This window comes from Chelonia mydas, chromosome 3 (assembly GCF_015237465.2).
Source record: "Chelonia mydas isolate rCheMyd1 chromosome 3, rCheMyd1.pri.v2, whole genome shotgun sequence".
NCBI lineage: Eukaryota > Metazoa > Chordata > Testudines > Cheloniidae > Chelonia > Chelonia mydas.
Window position 1 is genome coordinate 64,315,995 of NC_057851.1, and position 19,753 is coordinate 64,335,747.

Genomic DNA, 19,753 nt, shown 5'->3' on the forward strand with positions numbered 1-19,753 from the left:
TTCCACTGAATGCATCCGATGAAGTGAGCTGTAGCTCACAAGTGCTTATGCTCAAATAAATTTGTTAGTCTCTAAGGTGCCACAAGTCCTCCTTTTCTTTTTGCGAATACAGACTAACACGGCTGCTACTCTGAAACCTGTCATTTCAACTAGATATTTTTAGAAAAGGGTAATTTATAATGTAGGTTGGGCAAATTGGTTCATTTGGAATAAGAACCTACCCAGACAAGAGCATAATGCCTCATCTGAACCAAACCTCAGTGTTGTAAAAAGCCACAACAAGGAACAGGGAGATGCAGATTGTCATATTGGTATATGGCAGTCTATGGGGACATGAGCTAAAAGAACCCCACTGACCTTCTAGCCCTCTGAAATGTAAGAAAGACCCCCACCCCCAAAATGGGTTGGATTTTTAGGGTAATCAGCTCATATCTTAAATATGTCCAAAACTAACAGTCATGCATGTAGGCTAAGATTTTTCAAAAATGACTAATGAATTTGGGTGCCTCCATTTTTTGGGTTCCAATTTGAGACACCTTAAAAGGGGCCCAAGTCACAGAAAGTAAGTGACTAATAATAGCTGAAACTCAGGACACTTTCAAATGTATCCAGTTATGCACTCAAAATCCCAAGTCACTTCTGAAAATCTTGATTGTGATCAATTTAAAGGTTAAGTATGTTACCCAATAACCTTTAACTTGCAGTTATTCTTGTTGTCATGAATTTACATGGTCTGTACTATGCCCTGACCATAGATAGTCCCCTGTGAAACCCCTTTCATGTACCAGACCCCAAGGACACACACAATTCCACAGGGGCAGGCCTGTGGCCTCCATCACTCTGATACTAGGCCTTCGGGTGCCAGCAATCCCTGTATCTCTCTATGATTCCCTGCAATGAGTCCAGCAAGGCCAGACTCCTGTGGGACTTGTTCCTTCCCCCTCTGGGTGCAATGCTTTGAGTAAGTATCTGTGGAGACAGCGGACAGTCTTTGCAAAACAAGCTAGCTGTTTATTAGTCACCTGGCATACAGAATCTGAAAGTCTTTGGTTTAGAATGAGAGAGGCAGGTTTAGGATAGACAAGGTTCCTGCTGGTGGATACCAGGGAGTTGCTATGCCTTCCTTCCCTTGAGCCCATCCTCATCTGCTCTGTCTCCTTTATCTCCCAGTCTCCAGAATCTTAAGTGGCAGGTGCTTTGTCTCAGGGACTCCACATGACACCTCTTGTCTTTGTTCTCCAGACGCTGCCATGCTGTGTTCACATGTTCAGCTGCTTCTTCCGCTAGGTATTAAGCTGTGATCATAAGGGTTTCCATTGTCTCTTCTAAATCCTCCATTCACATGGGTAAGGTCTTTTCAGTTTGTTAATGATTCTGATCTCTGGCTATGTGAGTCAAATGCTTCATGTCTCCTGCTCTGCCCCAGAAGTAGCAATTTCACCTTTCTCTGCACCCACTGTGTAGCAGTACCAAGATAATAGGTACAGAGTCATGCAGATGGCTCATAAAAATATTACAGATAATTCCCCCCCTTTGTCACAGTTGGGTAATTATGTAAAATTTATGGAAGTGCAATGGCTTTTCCTGTAAAGCTGTTCAACAGGAGATTGAGACGTTTCTTAAGAGTCCTGAAGTTTTCAGAAAATACAATGTGAACTCAGTCATTTATTCCATAGATGGTGATGGAGTGAAGAGCACAGAGTGACATGACTAAATTTCACTTTGTCAGAGTAATACCTGCAGTGAAGCAATAGAAACTGTAATGTTTTGAATCAGTCCCCAGAGGTCAGAACTTGCAAACACCTGTGCTATGAATGGGGCTACTGGCTCATTGAAGAGTTAGTCCTCCTTAGAGCTTTCCTGTTCTGAAAGCCAATGGTGCAGCAAGTACATGCAATTAAAAACCAATACTGTCATGTGACAATGGTAAATCAGTCACTTTTTTTTTCTAACATTGAACAAGGAATTTTACTAAAATAAACAGTCTCTAATTATATGCTGTCTCCCTCTGCTTCACTGACCCTCTTCAGGTTTACGTGTCAATTTTTTGTATAGCAAATAACCTATGGATACACTTTGTTGCCTAAGTGATGTACTCTATCACACCTTTAGTCTCCATCCTATCCTTCCTTTGCTTTGAGAAGCAGTGGGACTGATCCCTATCAGGCTGTGCTGAGTGCATAAAGTACAACCCTCTCTAAGAGTCTGGGCTGGTTCTCTCATTTTTGTTGAACTCTGTTCCAACATCCTCAATGCATGTAATGAGGCGCATCTCAGGGCTGGTCTACACTGTGCAGGACTACAGGGGTGTGACTATCAATCTGCACCAAAGTGCTGTACTGGAACTTCTCCCGTGTGGATGCCGTGGACCCAAACTAAAAGGCTCCTAGTTCTTAATAACGTAGTCCTCTAATGGGAACTGATATTTTTGTTTGCATCCGCAGCATCCACATGGGGGAGTTACAGTGCAGCATTTGGTGTGCACTGCTATTCACACCCCCGCACATGGACTGCAGGCAGTATAGACCAGGTCTCAATGTTTGTGGTATACTCTAGGAAGCCACGTGTGATGGTCCCATTAATGATGGAGTCAACACATGCATAATTGTTGGCTCTGTCACTTAGGAAACAGACAGTGTACAGATTTGTTTTTAAAGCAACTTTCCTGATTTTGGAGGTAAAGCTTCAATGTTTTGAAAATTGTAACTTTTTACTGAGGAATAAAATTGTAGTATTTCTAATTAGCAGACTTTGTATCAACCTGATTAGTGGCTTAAAGAAGATCCTATCACTGTACGAATAGCTTTCACTCTCACACTCGTTTTCACCAGTGTAATAAAAACTAGGAATAGACAATTGTTTTAAAAAGAAATTTAAAATAATAGAAATGGGTAAATATCAAAATAGATAGCGGTTCCTACAGAAACCACTGGGAAGATGCAGAGGTATTTTTAAAGAAGGCCCTATTTATGTACATATTTAAAAGATTTGGAATCATTATGTTGAGCACATAGCTAGCCTGTGAAACTGCATGGTCGTACTACCATTGCTCTTGTCCTTCTCGAAGTCCTTTCTGTTGTTTAGTACTGACTTGTTGCATCTTGTCTGAAATTAGGCCCCAATCCTGCCCTAGGCAGAGTGCTGCCCCCACATTGGGAGCCCCAGTTAATTCAGTGCATCTATTTGCCTATGTGGAGCACAATTCAAGATCATAGAATCATAGAATATCAGGGTTGGAAGGGACCTCAGGAGGTCAGCTAGTCCAACCCCCTGCTCAGAGCAGGACCAATCCCCAATCAAATCATCCCAGCCAAGGCTTTGTCAAGCCTGACCTTAAAAATCGGGGCTGTAGACTTAAATTCTTCAACTAAGGGCCCTGTACAATACCCAGCACAGTGGGGCCCTATTCTTGGTTGGGTTCACTGGACACTATCACAGTATAAATAATAAAGTCCCATTGTTACTATAATTCATCTCAATTGCCTGTGATTGCAATAGAATTCTTGCTTTTTGAGTTTTCTAATACAAATTACTGTTAAAGGAGGCTCTTTATACTTTGATGGACAACCTGGGGAAGCTGCTTCTTGTTTTCTAGTGCTCACTATTTGATTTTCTATTTAAAGTTTTGCTGTGTGACAGTCCCTTTATTAACTGATAAACTGACTGATTTAGTCTCACCCACATGGATGTGAACATTCTTGTCAGAACTTGACACTTTACCTTTGAAGTCAGTGGCTGGAAACTGTATTCAGTGAGAAGGAACAGCTTGACCAAATAGTAAACTCATCCAAAATGCCGTTGTCAGAAACTTTTTTAATGAGGCTTGGGAAAAGATAGACATGTTATAGACCAGATGTAGAGGTTGTCAATGCAATCTCAGTATTAGGTGTCATCCTACACTGTGTCAGAAACAAGTGAAAGCATCTGACTCAGGTTTTTGCAATGCCATGAAAAAAAAATCCTATGAATCAACATTTTACATTTTGTGAAATGATATCATGTAGAAAGAATGACTGAGACTAGACGGTCTTTCAGTAAGTGCTCGTATGGTGTTATAATTGCAAGCAGGAGATTTTAAGAAGATACCGAATCTATTTGTACAATGTGTCCTTAGCAGTTATTGAAGACCTACTGGATTCTTTACAAGTAACAAAAATGTGCTATCTACACCTAGACTCAATATTCTCTCATAAAAGAAAAACAACCTCATGGGACCTGATCCAAAGCCCATTGGAGTTGATGGAAAGACTCCCAGTAACGTCCATTGGGTTTTGGATCTGGCCCATGAAGAACAATTTTTATAAGTCTGATTCCTTCTTTCCCTTTCTGATTCCTTTTTAATTATCTCTTTATTATTATAGAATATTTCTAGTAAAGAATTTATTCTTTTACAGTGGCAAATTTCAAATCATTCAGATATATGCTCTTTTAAAACAAATCTTTGGTAGATTCACTGTTAAATTAGTGCATTAATGGAGGTCAGTACCTGTATATTTTCCAAAGGCTTTCACTTTAAAATGATCATGGATCAGATAGGTAGATGACCAGTTGCCACCATTTGTACCCACAATTTGTTGCAGGAATAAAACCGAGCAAAGTTTTTTGTGGGGCAAAATTGTGCCTGCAAATATTTAAAGTCCTGATAAAAATTGGGGCCCTTAAAATCTGCTTTTTTGTTAAAGTAATTTTCTTTTAACATGTAAAAGGAAAATCTTTAATATAGTGTCTTTCATTTATTGAATATAGACTGCTCAGCATTTCCTAAGCAAGAACTTAATTGCTGAAGACTTAACTACCTATAGCTGGGGAATAAAGAACTCACAGTAATGACCCATAGTCTTAGCTTCTCCTTCTCCTTATGACATACAGTGCTCCAAGTTTAAAGTCTGTAATTGTCAGGAAAAATCTCAGCAGCAACATCAGAGAGAAACAAAAACCCAACGCTCAAAACAAGAGCTCTGTTTAGATTCTGAATTTGAAATGGGCATGGAGTGAAAATATCGAGACCCCTTTGATTAAAAATTAAGCACTGTATATAGCACACTGTTTGGGGGGCACTTGGGATGCCTTCTTACACCAGCTTCGCTCTGCAAAATGCTCTAAACTTTAAACCCATGAACAATCCCATCCCTTTTCCAAGAAGCACTCAAGAACTTGAAAGTCCATTTGAAGTCAACAGGATCGTTCATTATTGTTAGTGCAGACTTTCCCTACTGGGAAAATACCATGTGAGGAAACAAGATGGAATATACTTCGGTGAACAGAAAAGAAAACCGTCTGTATGTGAAATGACTGCAGATAGAAGAAGGAGGGATTCTCAAAGGAAAAGGAAAGCTTAGCAATATTACTACTCATGGTCCAATTTTGCTCTACTACTATTATCATAAATCAGGCAGGTAGATGCCCATAGATTAAAAAAGTGTCAAAAATCAACATTCCATAAAACCAATTGCAGAGATTCTTCCCCTAATTAGAAATATGAAATGAACATAGAGGGTGGGGTGGGGGGAAAAGACTATGGGCAGGAAGATGTTGGCCACAGAAATGAGCAAGAGAGATTTCTCTTGCTGCCTGATTTGAAGGAAAATGTTGTCTGGTACTTCAAATGCCCAGTGCTTTCTTCTGTTCAGAATGAACTACGGCCTCTAATGCCTGCCCTTTCAGAGACTATCTATTTCAAGACTATGCTCCCTCTTGCCCAGGTTGAATCACAGAGGGGAAGACAGAGGTCTGTATCTAGATAATAAAGCGGACCAGGAAGGAATTTCGATCTTTTGCAGAAGATTCCTTTCTTGATAAAGCCTTAATACTGGTTTTGCTTAAACTATTGTGAATTCTGGGAATAGATAAGAAAGAGCTGTCAGAACAAGGGCAGGATGGTTGTATTTGTGCTGCTGAGTGGGGAGTGGTGTGGGGCCTGATCTTATGCAGAGTTAAGCACCCTCAACTCCCGTTTCAGGGTCAGGCAATTGGCTTTTTGTTGAAATGCCTAGTGAATTGTATGAATCATGGTTTGAGCCTTGCCTTTGTGGGTATTGTTCTTTTCATAAACATTGCCTCAACATAATTCCCTATCTTGAGGAATTGTGGGTCCTCTGTTTTGTTATAATGCCCAAATCCAGGTGGGCACCCCCTTGTGCTGGTCTCTGCACAAACACAAATAGTTCTTCTGTAATTCTTTTCAGACTAAACTGTCATAAAGATGCTCCTGCTTTGCACATTTCATACCGAAACCTGCAAGCCCCAGGGAGCTACGCACATTAGTATTTTCATAAAAAATCGTGCCCTAAATGAGCACCCCAAAACATCTGAGTAGAAGCACTACAATAAGTGTGGTTACCTATTAAAGGGTCAAATTCTGCTCTCAGCTCTATTTACAGTATTGAAGTCAATGGGAGTCACGAACCTGGAAGTACCTGGCCGTGAGTATAGAACTAAGACCTTGGACTTGAACCAATTAATCCAGAGGCTGAGGCCCAATGCTGTCCACAGTGGTTTCCTTCAGTTCCTGGTACAAAGTCTTTCTATTCTGGCCAGTAAATATTTGTCCATTTTTGTCTCCATTTCTTCCCCCAACCCTTCCCTCCCAGTGCTGCTCCTCTTTGTTTGGAACTTATTTTTGACCAGCATCTTCGTGCACTGGTTCCTCTGTCCACTGAGCCCAGTTGGTTTGATTTTGTGCTACTATGTACACTGGCACGGATACTGTTTAGATGGAGATTTTACAAGTAATTAAAGAAATCTATCTGTTTACATGTGTATGTAATTAGGTTTCATTTAAAACTTCTGCCTCTGGGTCTTCTGCATTTTCTACAGATCAAATTACTGTAGAACATATTTGACATTGAAATATTTTTGTAATCTTTTATTTGGATCTTGTTCTTTTTTTATTCTAGTTTTATCAAGTTATTAAAAGACAAACTGCTACTCCTTCATAAAGGACCCACTAATTGTTTCAAACAGAGTCATCTTGAAAACTTGCTTTTTCAAATGCTACCTCATCTAGCAGGGCGAAAAGCCAACTCTGTACCCACCCTTGTAGTTAATCTGTAAGAATGTGCCAGAAACTCAGAATGGACGACAGGGGATGGATCACTTGATGATTGCCTGTTCTGTTCATTTCCTCTGAACCATCTGGTACTGGTCACTGTCGGAAAACAGGATAGTGAGCTAGAGGGACCATTGGTCTGACCCAGTGTGGCTATTCTTATGTTTTTTAATTAACATATACCCTAATGGCGAAATATTACTACTTTGACAATGGGACTGAGCAATAGCAGGAAAGTGACATTTAAAGACGAACAAAAATAATCACCTCAAACTCACTAGCTTTTTGGCGCAGTGTATTGTGCTCCATCTGCAGAGTTTTATGCAGACTTTCTTACACCTTGTCAATCATCAGTGCATCGTGTTATGAAGGAGGCTGTTCTGACTCAACATAATCAGATCATGTTTTCACTGCAATGGTAGACAGCAGACTCACTGACCTTGGAACACTGGGAATTGAGTTTCAATTTGCTTCTGAAATATTTGAAGTGGTTCCCAGACTTGCTGAGACTCACGATAACTTTCATGCACGCTTGTACTGAAATGGATGTGAAAACAGGCCAAGCTTGTGCTGTGAAATGCCTGTTGTGCCTAGGTTTTAGGTAGTGTCATTCTGTCATCTTCTAGCTCCTTCTTTTTCTGAAAGAAGAGTTATGTATAAGAAAGTGTTATGATCAATAAAAAGGCCAAAGGCAATGATCAAAGACCTGGTCCTCCAAATTGCTGAGCATCCTCAACTCCCACTGATTTCCCAATTGTGGGAGGTTCTAGAGGGTGGAGTCTGGAGGGTGAGACACTGTGCCTTGTACTCCATCTATCAGAAATCCACCTGGCCACTCATGCATGAAGGCACTTGAGAGTTTTCTTGCTTTACACCCATTAAAACTATTATCTGCTGCTAAGAGCCAAGGTTGTGTCTGCAAGGCACCTGACTTAAAGGATCCATGCAGTCTCCTGAACTCCTAATTTACATGATTATTCTTTGGCAGTGGCACTATAAACTGGTCCCAATACTGAGGTTAAAGTCCAATACCTAAGAATATAAGAACAGCCATACTGGATCAGACCAAAGGTCCATCCAGCCCAGGATCCTGTCTACTGACTGTGGCCAATGCCAGGTGCTCCAGAGGGAGTGAACCTAACAGGTAATGATCAAGTGATCTCTCTCCTGCCATCCATTTCCACCCTTTGACAAACAGAGGCTAGGGGCCCCATTCCTTACCCATCCTGGCTAATAGCCATTAATGGACTTAACGTCCATGAATTTATCCAGTTCTCTTTTAAACCCTGTTATTCCTATTTATTACGGAGTTAAAATATTTCTAGCAATAGTATCCAGTTTTGATAAATCGAAAATAACACAACATTTGCATGACTAGGGCAGTTGCAGTCAGCACTGTAAATCTCTTGTTTCAAGAAAGTTAGAAAAAGTGCTTACATGCTTTAACAAGGATCTACAGTATGCAAATTCTCATTTGTGAAGCAAGTAGTAAATTTTATTTGAACAAGACACAGTTCCCCTGTGTTCACATTTGATTCCTCTATCAAGACTTGTATTTTTAAGCCTCACCCAGCCTGAGTTCAGGCAGTAACAGAAAGTGATAAGTTTCCTTTCTGAAAGATATTGGGGGTGGGGGAGGATATGTGATTTAACACGGAAAATGCTGTCAGAACAATGGAAGCTGATTACGTACAATAAGTATAATTTTATGAATTGGGAGCAGATCCTCACCTTGGCATCAAAGTTTGATTTTTGCATACTGCTGGCTACCAGTGCAATTCCTTTTATTGCTCTTTACACTATATTGTATAATGCTATTGCCCAAATTTGTGCTTTCTTGGCATTTTCCTACTTTTAAAAAGTGTTTGACTTTCACCTTGATTATTCTGCCTCAATAACATCCTTGCCTCTTTAATACTAGGTTTTGTGAGTACACAACTTTCCATAGCAATTTATACAACTGTTATACTGGTGGGATGAGCAAAACCTCATTGAGCATAGTGGGTGTAACATCCGCCCTTCATTCAGGATGAATGTAAAATGCAATGGAGCTCCTCTATGGAACAGATAGATGAAACAATAGGCCACATATAAGGCTGGAGTAGGAGTTGAGCCATGCATTCCAAAGGATTTCCTGGGGGTCTGATATATGCAGGGGGTTGATTGGATGGCAGCTGTACGTCTCTTTGTGCCTGTGTGTGAGAGACACCACAGAAAGACACAGGGAAAGCAGCAGCAAGCCAAGGACAGCTGAGAAGGACTTGTAGTGTGATCATGAGAAAAAGTTGAGAGCTTTTGGGTAGAGTGCCAAATGGAGTCTTGGAACTGTGAGCAAAGAAACTGTCTCCTGCTATTTGTTTCCTGCCACATTCAGGGAAACAGGACTTTGTATATCCTTTACAAATAATGAGGATTGCATCAAACAAATACCTGACTCCATTTTTAATTTCTTCTCCAAAGGGAAACATCCTGCAATACCCCAAATTTTGGCTAACCACTCAGGTTAAAAGGGGCAACACAACTGTCCTCATTCAGGTTTCAGAGTAGCAGCCGTGTTAGTCTGCCACAAGTACTCCTTTATGCTCAAATAAATTTGTTAGTCTCTAATGTGCCACAAGTCCTCCTTTTCTTTTTGTCCTCGTTCAGTTTGTGTGCTAGAATTGATTAAAACTGTGACAGATCACTTTAGTGTGTATCTATTTACATAGATTTAGGAGAGTGTATGTGTGTGTGGCTATACGCACGCGCACACACATCTCCATTTTTACATTGTGTATTTACATTTGTTTTCACTTGCTTATTTTGATATGCCCATCATTAATCAAATTTCATATTCTTTTAAAATACTGTTGAAGTTTGTGAGGCAAGTTCAACAGTTCTCTAAAGGAACTTTCAGTCACTGGGGCTAAATGCAGCATATTTTTCATTTAAAATATAGATTTAGCTAACATCTTTTGTATAATTTATATACTACAAAGCCTTGATTTAACAGAAAGAAAAGGAGTACTAGTGGCACCTTAGAGACTAAGGTGCCACAAGTCCTCCTTTTCTTTTTGCGAATACAGACTAACACGGCTGCTACTCTGAAACTTGATTTAACAGAGATCTGTATTTGTGCAAAAACATGTGGCTGTTGGTCGTAAGTTTTTGCTGCTAGTGAACAACTGAAATTATATTCATTCTCTGGAACGAATGCTTTTTGTGTGTCATTGTACATATGGGCCAAACTGAGCTACTTTATGCTTGTAATCCAGGACAGTGGCAAAAATGATGAAATTCCTAACACTTGGCTGAAGCTTGATAGTAACATTTTATGGAGTTTCAGAGTAACAGCCGTGTTAGTCTGTATTCGCAAAAAGAAAAGGAGGACTTGTGGCACCTTAGAGACTAACCAATTTGTTTGAGCATAAGCTTTCGTGAGCTACAGCTTATGCTCAAATAAATTGGTTAGTCTCTAAGGTGCCACAAGTACTCCTTTTCTTTATGGAGTTTGACACTTTCTTACTAAACAGTAATATTTGTCTGTTGCACCCCTTTGTTTTTTCTTTTCTTTTTAGACTAAGCTCTCTGGTCAGGGGGTGTATCTTGTGTTTACACAATGCCTATCATATTGCAAGTGCTGTCACAATAGAAATAATAATGAGGCAACTTATGGCCTCTCTTACCTCTGTGCATTCCTCTTACACAATCAGCAGTATTGCATGGGTGTCAGTGAAATCAGACTAAGATCCACAGACTGGAAATCATGCAGAATTCCTGAAGAACATATGGCAGATGTGTAATTTTTTTGTTTTGTTTTCTTTTCAGTCCTATAATAAAGGCCTTATGAACAGAGATTTTAAAAGAAGGAAGAGCCCTGGAAAATGGGACTTAGACTCGCTAAGTCACCTCAACAAAATGACTTGGGGCCAGATTTGTAAAGGTGCCTATTGGGATTTTCAAAAGTGTCTAAGCAGGTTAGGCACCTAAGTCCAACTGATTTCAAGCAATTGGAGTAAATCAACGTATAAGAAAAGAGAGAATCAGAGAGAATGTCTGCATAACATACATATACATAGTTTTATATATTTATGTACATATGTTGGAGAAACCAACTCTGGTTTCAACGGGAAGTGTCATTGGCCCCTTCTTGATCCCTGGGATGCAAGTCCTTTGTAAATTGGTGACTTTTTTGATGACAAATATTAGGGATTCCTGTCTAGATTACATCAGCTGTTCAACAATGATGTCTTGGATCTTGTGCATCATCTGGGGAAGTGGAATAGCCTGTCCTATGGCCATTGCCTTCCATATCTGTTGACATTTCCATCATAATATCTTTTCTCAGAGTGTAGAATTTCAAGCTGGTTTTGATTTTTGCCTGTACTTTAGTCAGGCCTTTCTAGCTTTTGCTGAGTTTTAGGCTATATATGTTATACAGAAAATTTCTTTATCAGTTGTTTCTTTTTTTAAATCCTGTAAATTACTATAGCTCATGTTGTTTTAGACCTGTTTTTAATTTCACACTGACCAATTTAGAGAGGTGAAACAATATTGGACCTAAAAAGCAGAGGTAATGACATAATGATGTCTTGAGTCTGGCCTACTTGGGGTTTGTGACTTAGGTCTGTTAGACAATTCTTCCATCGACCTTGCTACTGGCTCTCAGGGAGGTGGTTTACCACATTAATGGGAGAACTCCTCCCATTGAGCTGTGCAGCTGTAGCATTTCAAGAATAGACGAGCCTAAAGTGTGAGTAGCCTAAGGCTGACTCACTACTCTGTGCACTTTGGAAGTGTCCCCAAGTGGGGTAAATTGATGTAATAATTTAAGTACTAAGTGATTAATTAACAGGGCAATTCAGCTCATTTGCTGGAAACAGTTAAGAGAAAGGCAAGAAGAACCAGTAGATGGTTGAAAAGGCTGAAAAAGGGCCATAGAAGCCCAAGATCTCAAAGAGGTGAGATCTCTGCCCGTCTCCCTGCATGAGCCTACGGCCTGTTCTACACTAGGAAATTAGGTCTGTGTAACTGTCGCTCAGGGCTGTGAAAAATCCGCATCCAGTGGTTTGAGCATTGGCCTGGTAAACCCAGGGTTGTGAGTTCGATCCTTGAAGGGGGCCATTTAGGGATCTGGGGCAAAAACTGGGGATTGGTCCTGCTTTGAGCAGGGGGTTGGACTAGATGACCTCCTGAGGTCCCTTCCAACCCTGATATTCTATGAATGATGCAGTTAAACCAGCCTAACCCCTTGTGTAGTACTAGGCTGACAGATGAATTCTCTTGCCAATCTTGCTACCACCTCTCGGGGAGGGGATTACCCATACCAACGGCACAGACCCTCCTGTCTGCGTAAGTAGCATCTTCACTGAAGTGCTACAGCTGCGCTGCGGCAGCATTTTGGGTGTAGACAAGCTCTACGTAATAGGTAAAGACTTGAGAGAACCTTAGGTTGAGGGGAACAAACATTTATAAATCACTTGATGTTGAACTTGCCACTGGTGTGCATGAGGACAGTTTGCAGTAAGAATCCAGGGTGAGACAACCCTGTCCTGTGACAGGGTTCTTGGTCAAATGACATGAGTGTGTTATTACCCACGGTACAATCTACTCTGATGGACAGCTGTGTTCCCTCCGTTCCCCGGCCTGGAGTGCCTTTTACACTGCTTCGCTGTGAGAGCAACCACTTCTGGTCTGTTCACACAGGGCCTCCAACATGTAGATCACTCCTAGCTATGCTGGAGGAGGGCTATAGCCAGCCACTCATGAATTACATTCATGAGGGCAACACCAGCAAACTCCCAGTCACAGACTTTTCCCCAGAAATGTGCGTCTTATACTGCCCGGCACCCTCCTGGACTACAGAAGCTCACATAAAATCTGTCATTTATGAATAGAAAATGATATGCACAAATCTTGTTATCCCAAATGGAGTTTCCCAAACCCTTCAATCCAAACACACTGGTTTAGATAAAACAATGAAGCAAATTTATTATCTACAGATTTTAATTGATTACAAGTGATGAGGCACATACGTCAGAATTGGTTACAAAGAAATGAAAGGTAAAATGCAACTAACACCTAACTTAGGAAGCTAAGGGAATACAAAGCAAAGGTCTTTCTCACCACATGTTCCAGCTGTCTTACTGGTTGAATCTCTTTCAGTCAGGATCTCCCACCCCCAGTCCACCGTTGCTTCCTTTGTTCTTCAGGTGTTGAGGATGTCGTGGGTAGAGAGAAAGGGAGAGATGATTTGAGGCGTCTGCCCTCTCCTCTTATAGCCCTTCCTCTTCCTATCTCCTGCTGACATTCAGGGGACAAACTCTGTGTGGCCAGGAACCTTAAGCTGCTTCTTTGTCAAAATGTAGATCTTTTGCCTACACCCTCTCTCCTGCTGAAGAGTGGCCACTTAATCAGCTAGTGGTCCCTTTGGTCCCATTGATACCTGTCTGAGGCCTTGGCTAGCCTTTTGTCTCTGGGGAACTTGTTTGTGACTGCCCTTCAGAACATGTTGGAACATGTTTTGGTAATATCCCACCATGGAATCTTATAGCTTTACATACAATGTTCCCACACATTTTATCAGGACAATAATGATCAGCAAATTATGAGTTTTCAAATGATACCTTAAATTTTGTACAAAGCGTACCATGTAACATAGTCTTGTAAAAGGGGGGAACATAGGGGTACAGACTGTCAAAATTGGATTCAGACTTCTCCCAGAGGGTGTGTTGCTGACAGTGCTGTAGCCCGTATGATGTATGAGGAATACTGAATGGTCACAGAAAAGAACAGTTTAAGACCGTGGTGGGCAACCTGCAGGCCACATGTGGCCTGTCAGGGTAATCTGCTGGTGGCCCGCCAGACAGTTTATTTACATTTGCACTGCTGCCTAAAGCTCCCAGTGGCCATGGTTTGCCATTCCCGGCCAATGGGAGCTGCAGGAAGTAGCGGCCAGCACGTCCCTTCAGCCTGCGCCACTTCCCACAGCTCCCATTGGCTGGGAACAGCAAACCGCGGCTACTGGGAGCTGCAGGCAGCTATGCAAATGTACATAAACTGTCTGGTGGTCCGCCAGCGGATTACCCTGATGGGCCGTAGGTTGCCCACCAATAGTTTAAGGAGTACCAGATAACAGGTACGTTTACTAGCAAATTATCATGTTTTCAAGGTTGGAATGTAAAGGCAAAAACAACATCAAAAGGAGCAGAAACCAAACTACACAATTTTATTAGTACTTCAAATTAAAAACTCAGACATACAACACCGACAACATGTCACCTCAGCATTCCATGCCCTGTGCTCATTCTTTACTGCCTGTCTGGTTCTGGATCAAATTATAAACCAGGGGCCACATTCTGCAGTAGGCATTAACCATGCTATATCACTGATGCCAATAAAGGGGGGAGCCAGCCTTTGGAGAATAGCTCTTGTGTAAGGAGGTTCTGTGTGCAGTCATCACAGTGGTGCTATTCTACCTTTCCAGTGCCCAGCATAAATGAGTGTGAAGAAGAAAGAGGGCATAGCTGGACTGCACCGAGGCTACTCTAAATTATACTGGGGGTCAGGCCATCTCCCCCTGGCTGGGGCTAGAATATAGAAGGCATAAAGGAGGCTTAAAACTACTTGTACCTTCTTCAACAGCTCTGTTCCTGTGCTGATCCCTCTTGGCTCCAATTATCTAATGGCCAGATTCTAATACCCTTATATGCATGGTACTGCCTTACGTCACAAATAATCCCACTGATTTCAATGGCACTTCATATGGAATAAGGTACTTCACGTTACATCATATAGTACAAGTAAGGGTATTACAGTCCATTCCTTGGAGTCTACATCTGCCTCCTGAAACATGACTGTGATGTTATTAATATAACCTGTGACCGTATAGGTCATTGGTGCAACCACTGTTATATATTTGCAGCAAATATTGTACAAAGATTGTCATTTAAGGTGTCTATGGAAAGGTTATGATTTGCTAATTATGATTATGCTATCTGTGTGTGTATCATTTTTGTAGTTGAAGTTATGAATATTGGCTATGTACTTGTATATCAATGTGTTTTGATTCTGAAGTAGCCTTAGTGAAGCATTTGGTCAGCTTCTTGAGAAAGTAATTTGCAAGTTGAGTGCCCAGTCAAGAAACACTTAACTGACAATAGACCTTGGAAGACTCCAATCCACATAAGAAGTCTTTCTGGGGACATTCAAGATAGCATGTGAGCAATGACTGCTACCTGTAAAGAACTGAGTCATGCATGGACATGTGGCTTGCCCATGTGACTCCAGGCTCCATCTTGCTGCTGTGATCTTCCACAGGGCAGAGGATATAAAAGGCCCTGAAAACTCCTCCATTTTGTCTTCAGTCTTGCTTCAGACCTCTGGAGGGACTTTGCTACAAACTGAAGCTATGAACAAAGGACTGAAGGACCCATCCCAGCTGTGGATGTACTCCAGAGACTTGATTTGAACCTGCAGTTTATTCTATCACTGCTACAAGCCTGAACCAAGAACTTTGCCATTACTGTATGTAATTAATTCCATTTAACCAATTCTAGCCCTCATCTATATCTTTTTTCCTTTTATGAATAAACCTTTAGATTCTAAAGGATTGGCAACAGCGTGATTTGTGGGTAAGATCTAACTTGTATATTGACCTGGGTCTGGGTCTTGGTCTTTTGGTATCAGGAGAAACTTTTTCTGTTACTGGGGTATTGGTTTTCATAACCATTCATCCCCATAACGAGTGGCACTGGTGGTGATACTGGGAAACTGGAGTGTCTAAGGGAATTGCTTGTGTGACTTGCGGTTAGCCAGTGGGGTAAAACCAAAGTCCTCTCTGTTTGGCTGCTTTGGTTTGCCTTAATGGTAAAAGAACTCCAGCTTTGGGCTGTAACTGCACTGCTTTAAGCAATTTGTCCTGAATTGGCACTCACAGTTGTGTCCCACCAAAGCCAGCTTTGTTACAATGACCTAGCCTAACAATGCCATTCCACAGGAGTTCTGGAGCTGACAGTGCCAAAGGGGGAAAACAATATAGTCAGGGGACTATGTATTCCTGACAGCAGACATGCAACACCTGATCATCCTTCAATAAGATGGTAGGTGGAAGAGAGAGCTTCGATGAAATTCAGACATTGCAAGTCAATTAATTCTGTCAATCTTTTAAAACTTAATTTTATTATTGTATATTTACAGTACATGAAAGCTAAGGAGAAAACAAGTGCTAAATAAAACTCAATGGTGTCCTCAGATGAACCTTATAATACAATTGCTGTTTGTCTAAAAACAACAAGATAAGCCAGTGGAAAAGTGAAGGGCTAGGTTCTGTTCTCACTTACACCTGTGCGATCTCATTAACAGCAGTGGAGTTGCATGAGCAGAATTTGGCCCATGCAGACCAGTAGTTTATTAAGTGGTGCTATAATTATTTTAACACTAAAATGTTTATCAAAATAATAACAACAATAACTTTCACATGACGAGATGTCATGGTGGATTTGGGAGGAAGAGATTCTATTAATAGGTGCTATAACAATAACTTTGTGGAGAAACAGCCATTGTGTACAGAGACTTAGGGTATGTCTACAATACAAAATTAGGTCAATTTTATTTGTCATTGAGCCTCCGATTTAAGCAGGTTGATTCTGCATGTCCCCCACTATGCACGCTGTGTCGGTGGAGCGCATCCTTACTAGGAGGGCTTGCATCGACTCACGGAGCGCTGCACTGTCGGTAGCTATCCCACAGTGCCTGGAGCCGAGTGGAATGTTGGGTTGGGTTGGGCTTGCAATGCCTCATGGGACCAAAACATTTCTGCGGGTGGTTATGGGAACGTGGCATTAGCCTCCCATGATACACTTGCCTCCCTCCCTCCCTGAAATCAACGGCAAACAAACCAAGCCTTTTTTGCACCTTTTTTCCTAAGTGTGGGTTACCCACACAGACACCATAGCATGATAAGCATGGACCCCACTCAGCTATACACTTGTTGTGAGCATTACAAATAGCTCATGCCTTATCCTGCAGTATTTGCTCAGCCAAAGCAGGAGCTGCCGTGCGGAACAATGAGGCCGTGCAAGCAGCCCTGGTGAAAGCCATAGAGTGGAGCAATTTGCAGATGCTGGCGACAGTCGCGCATCACCTTGACATGGTGGAGTGCTGCTTCTTAGCCTGGGAAACAAGCACTGACTGGTGGGACTGCATTGTTATACAGCTATGGGATGACAAGCAGTGGCTGCAGAATTTTTGAATGTGCAAGGCCACTTTCATGGAACTGTGTGAAGAATTTCCCCCAGCCCTAAAGTGCAGCAATACTAAAATGAGAGCTGCAATGACAGTGGAGAAGCGAGTGGCGCTAGCTCTGTGGAAGCTTGCAATGCCAGACTGCTACCGGTCAGTGGGGAATCAATTTGGAGTGGGTAAATCTACCGTGGGGTCTGCTGTGACCCAAGTTTGCAGGGCCATCAACAGACTTCTGCTAAGAAAGGTAGTGACTCTGGGAAATGTGCATGTCATAGTGGATGGTTTTGCTGCAATGGGGTTCCCTAAATGCAGTGGGGTGAAAAATGGAACACATATCCCTATCTTGGCACCTGATCACCTTGCTAAAGAGTACATAAACCAAAAGGGGTACTTCTCAATGGTGGATCACAGGGGCCGTTTCACTGACATCAAAGTGGGATGGTCGTGAAAGGTGCATGACGCACACATCTTTAGGAACTCCACAGAATCATAGAATATCAGGGTTGGAAGGGACCTCAGCAGGTCATCTAGTCCAGCCCCCAGCTCAAAGCAGGGCCAATCCCCAATTTTTGCCCCAGATCCCTAAATGGCCCCCTCCAGGATTGAACTCCCAACCCTGGGTTTAGCAGGCCAATGCTCAAACCACTGAGCTATCCCTCCCCCAGTTTGTTCAGAAAGCTGCAAGCAGGAATTTTCTTTCCAGACTGCAAAATAACCTTTGATGATGTTGAAATGCCAATCATAATCCTGGGAGACCCAGCCTCCCCCTTGCTGCCATGGCTCATGAAGCCATACACAGGAAGCCTGGACAGCAGTAAGGAGCGGTTCAACCGTAGTCTGAGCAAGTGCAGAATGGTGGTGGAGTGTGCCTTTGGACATTTAAAAGCCCGTTGGTGTAGTTTGCTTACTAGGTTAGACCTATTGAAAGCAATATCGTGATTGTTGTTGCTGTGTGCTGTGTGCTCCATAATATCTGTGAAACAAAGAGAGAAAAGTTTCTGTCGGGGTGGGGGGTGGAGGCAGATCACCTGACAGCCAATTTTGAGCAGCCAGACACCAGGGCAATAAGAAGAGCACATCGAGGTACGCTGCGTCTCTGAGGCTTTGGAAACTAGTTTAATCAATGACCCACAGTAATATGACACTTATGTGTGTTGTTCCTTACCTAGCTGTCCCCTTCATTGCATATACTCCGCTGTAAACTACACCCCCACTAACCACAATGTGCTGAATGAATAAAGAGCCTTTTCGCCTCAATCCACTAATTTTTATTATGCTCACAAACACTGAGAGACAACAAAGAAAAGTAAGATAACCTGGGGCAAAAGGGCTGATAACACAGAGTGGAGGTGGGGGGTGGGTGGAGAAACAAGGGCAGCTTGCTTATAATTGCACTGCAAGTAACAATCAAAGGTGTGGGAATGGGCACCGTCTGGTCCTTGTATCTTCCCTTGGAGTTGAGTGCAAGGGATACCGGACTTTCCCTGCCACATCCTAGGACATCTGGGAGAGGAGAATGTGGAACTCAGCATAGGATGCAGGAAGACTCTAGCGTCCAGCTGCCTTTCTTGAACCTCAACCAGAAGCCTCAACATGTCTGTTTTCTCCCTCATAATCCACACCATCTCATCCTGCATGTCACGCTCGTGTTCCCTGCATGCTCTTCTGTCCTCGTGGTCATTGTGCAGGCTCTGAGACAGTTCAATCCTCCATGCACTGAGCTTCGTCTTCTCACTCTCTGAAGGGCACATTAACTCATTGAACATGTCCTCTCAAGTCATCTTTTTCTGCCTTCTAATCTGGAAAGTCTCTGTCCCGGCAAGGAGGATGTGGCTATGGACAAGGTTTCAGCTGCAAAGAATGCAAAGCACAAGATTTCAGCTGTAAAGAATGCAAAGCACATTGACAGTGCATACATTGTTTCTGGTGCAAGGTTAAATATTTATATTAAAAACACCCCTCAATGCACTTCCCTGCAAGCCACAAATTAAGCAGAACCGCTGGCTAATGCAAGAGTCACTTTGCTGCTACAGCCATGGTGAGTAAGGCCATGAGGCATGGGCGAGAGGTCTTGTGCTGCAGCTTTTGTTAAGACATCCTTGGGATCAATGGTTGCAACCTCAGCACAACCCCCTTTCCCATAGCAAGCTGGATGATGCTTGAGGACAGGCACCAGAGTAAAGCCCCACAAACAGTTTGACTGTTACAAAAGCAGCACCGGGTTGGGGTGGAACAGAGACAAACAGGAAGCGTCCCCCCCACTCCTTTTTAAATGCTGGCTGCAATATGCAGTGATCCCTTCCAAATACAACCAGGGCATGCTCGGGAAAGTGTGGTTGTGTGACCCAGAATTCACCAGATGGGATGGATTACTTATTGAATTGCTTGCGGTTTAAGGGCTAGCATTTAAAACTTCCCCTGTTTTCCGTAGGTGACCCTATGCGATAACCCTCTCCTGAGGGTAATAGAGGTGGAAAGGGA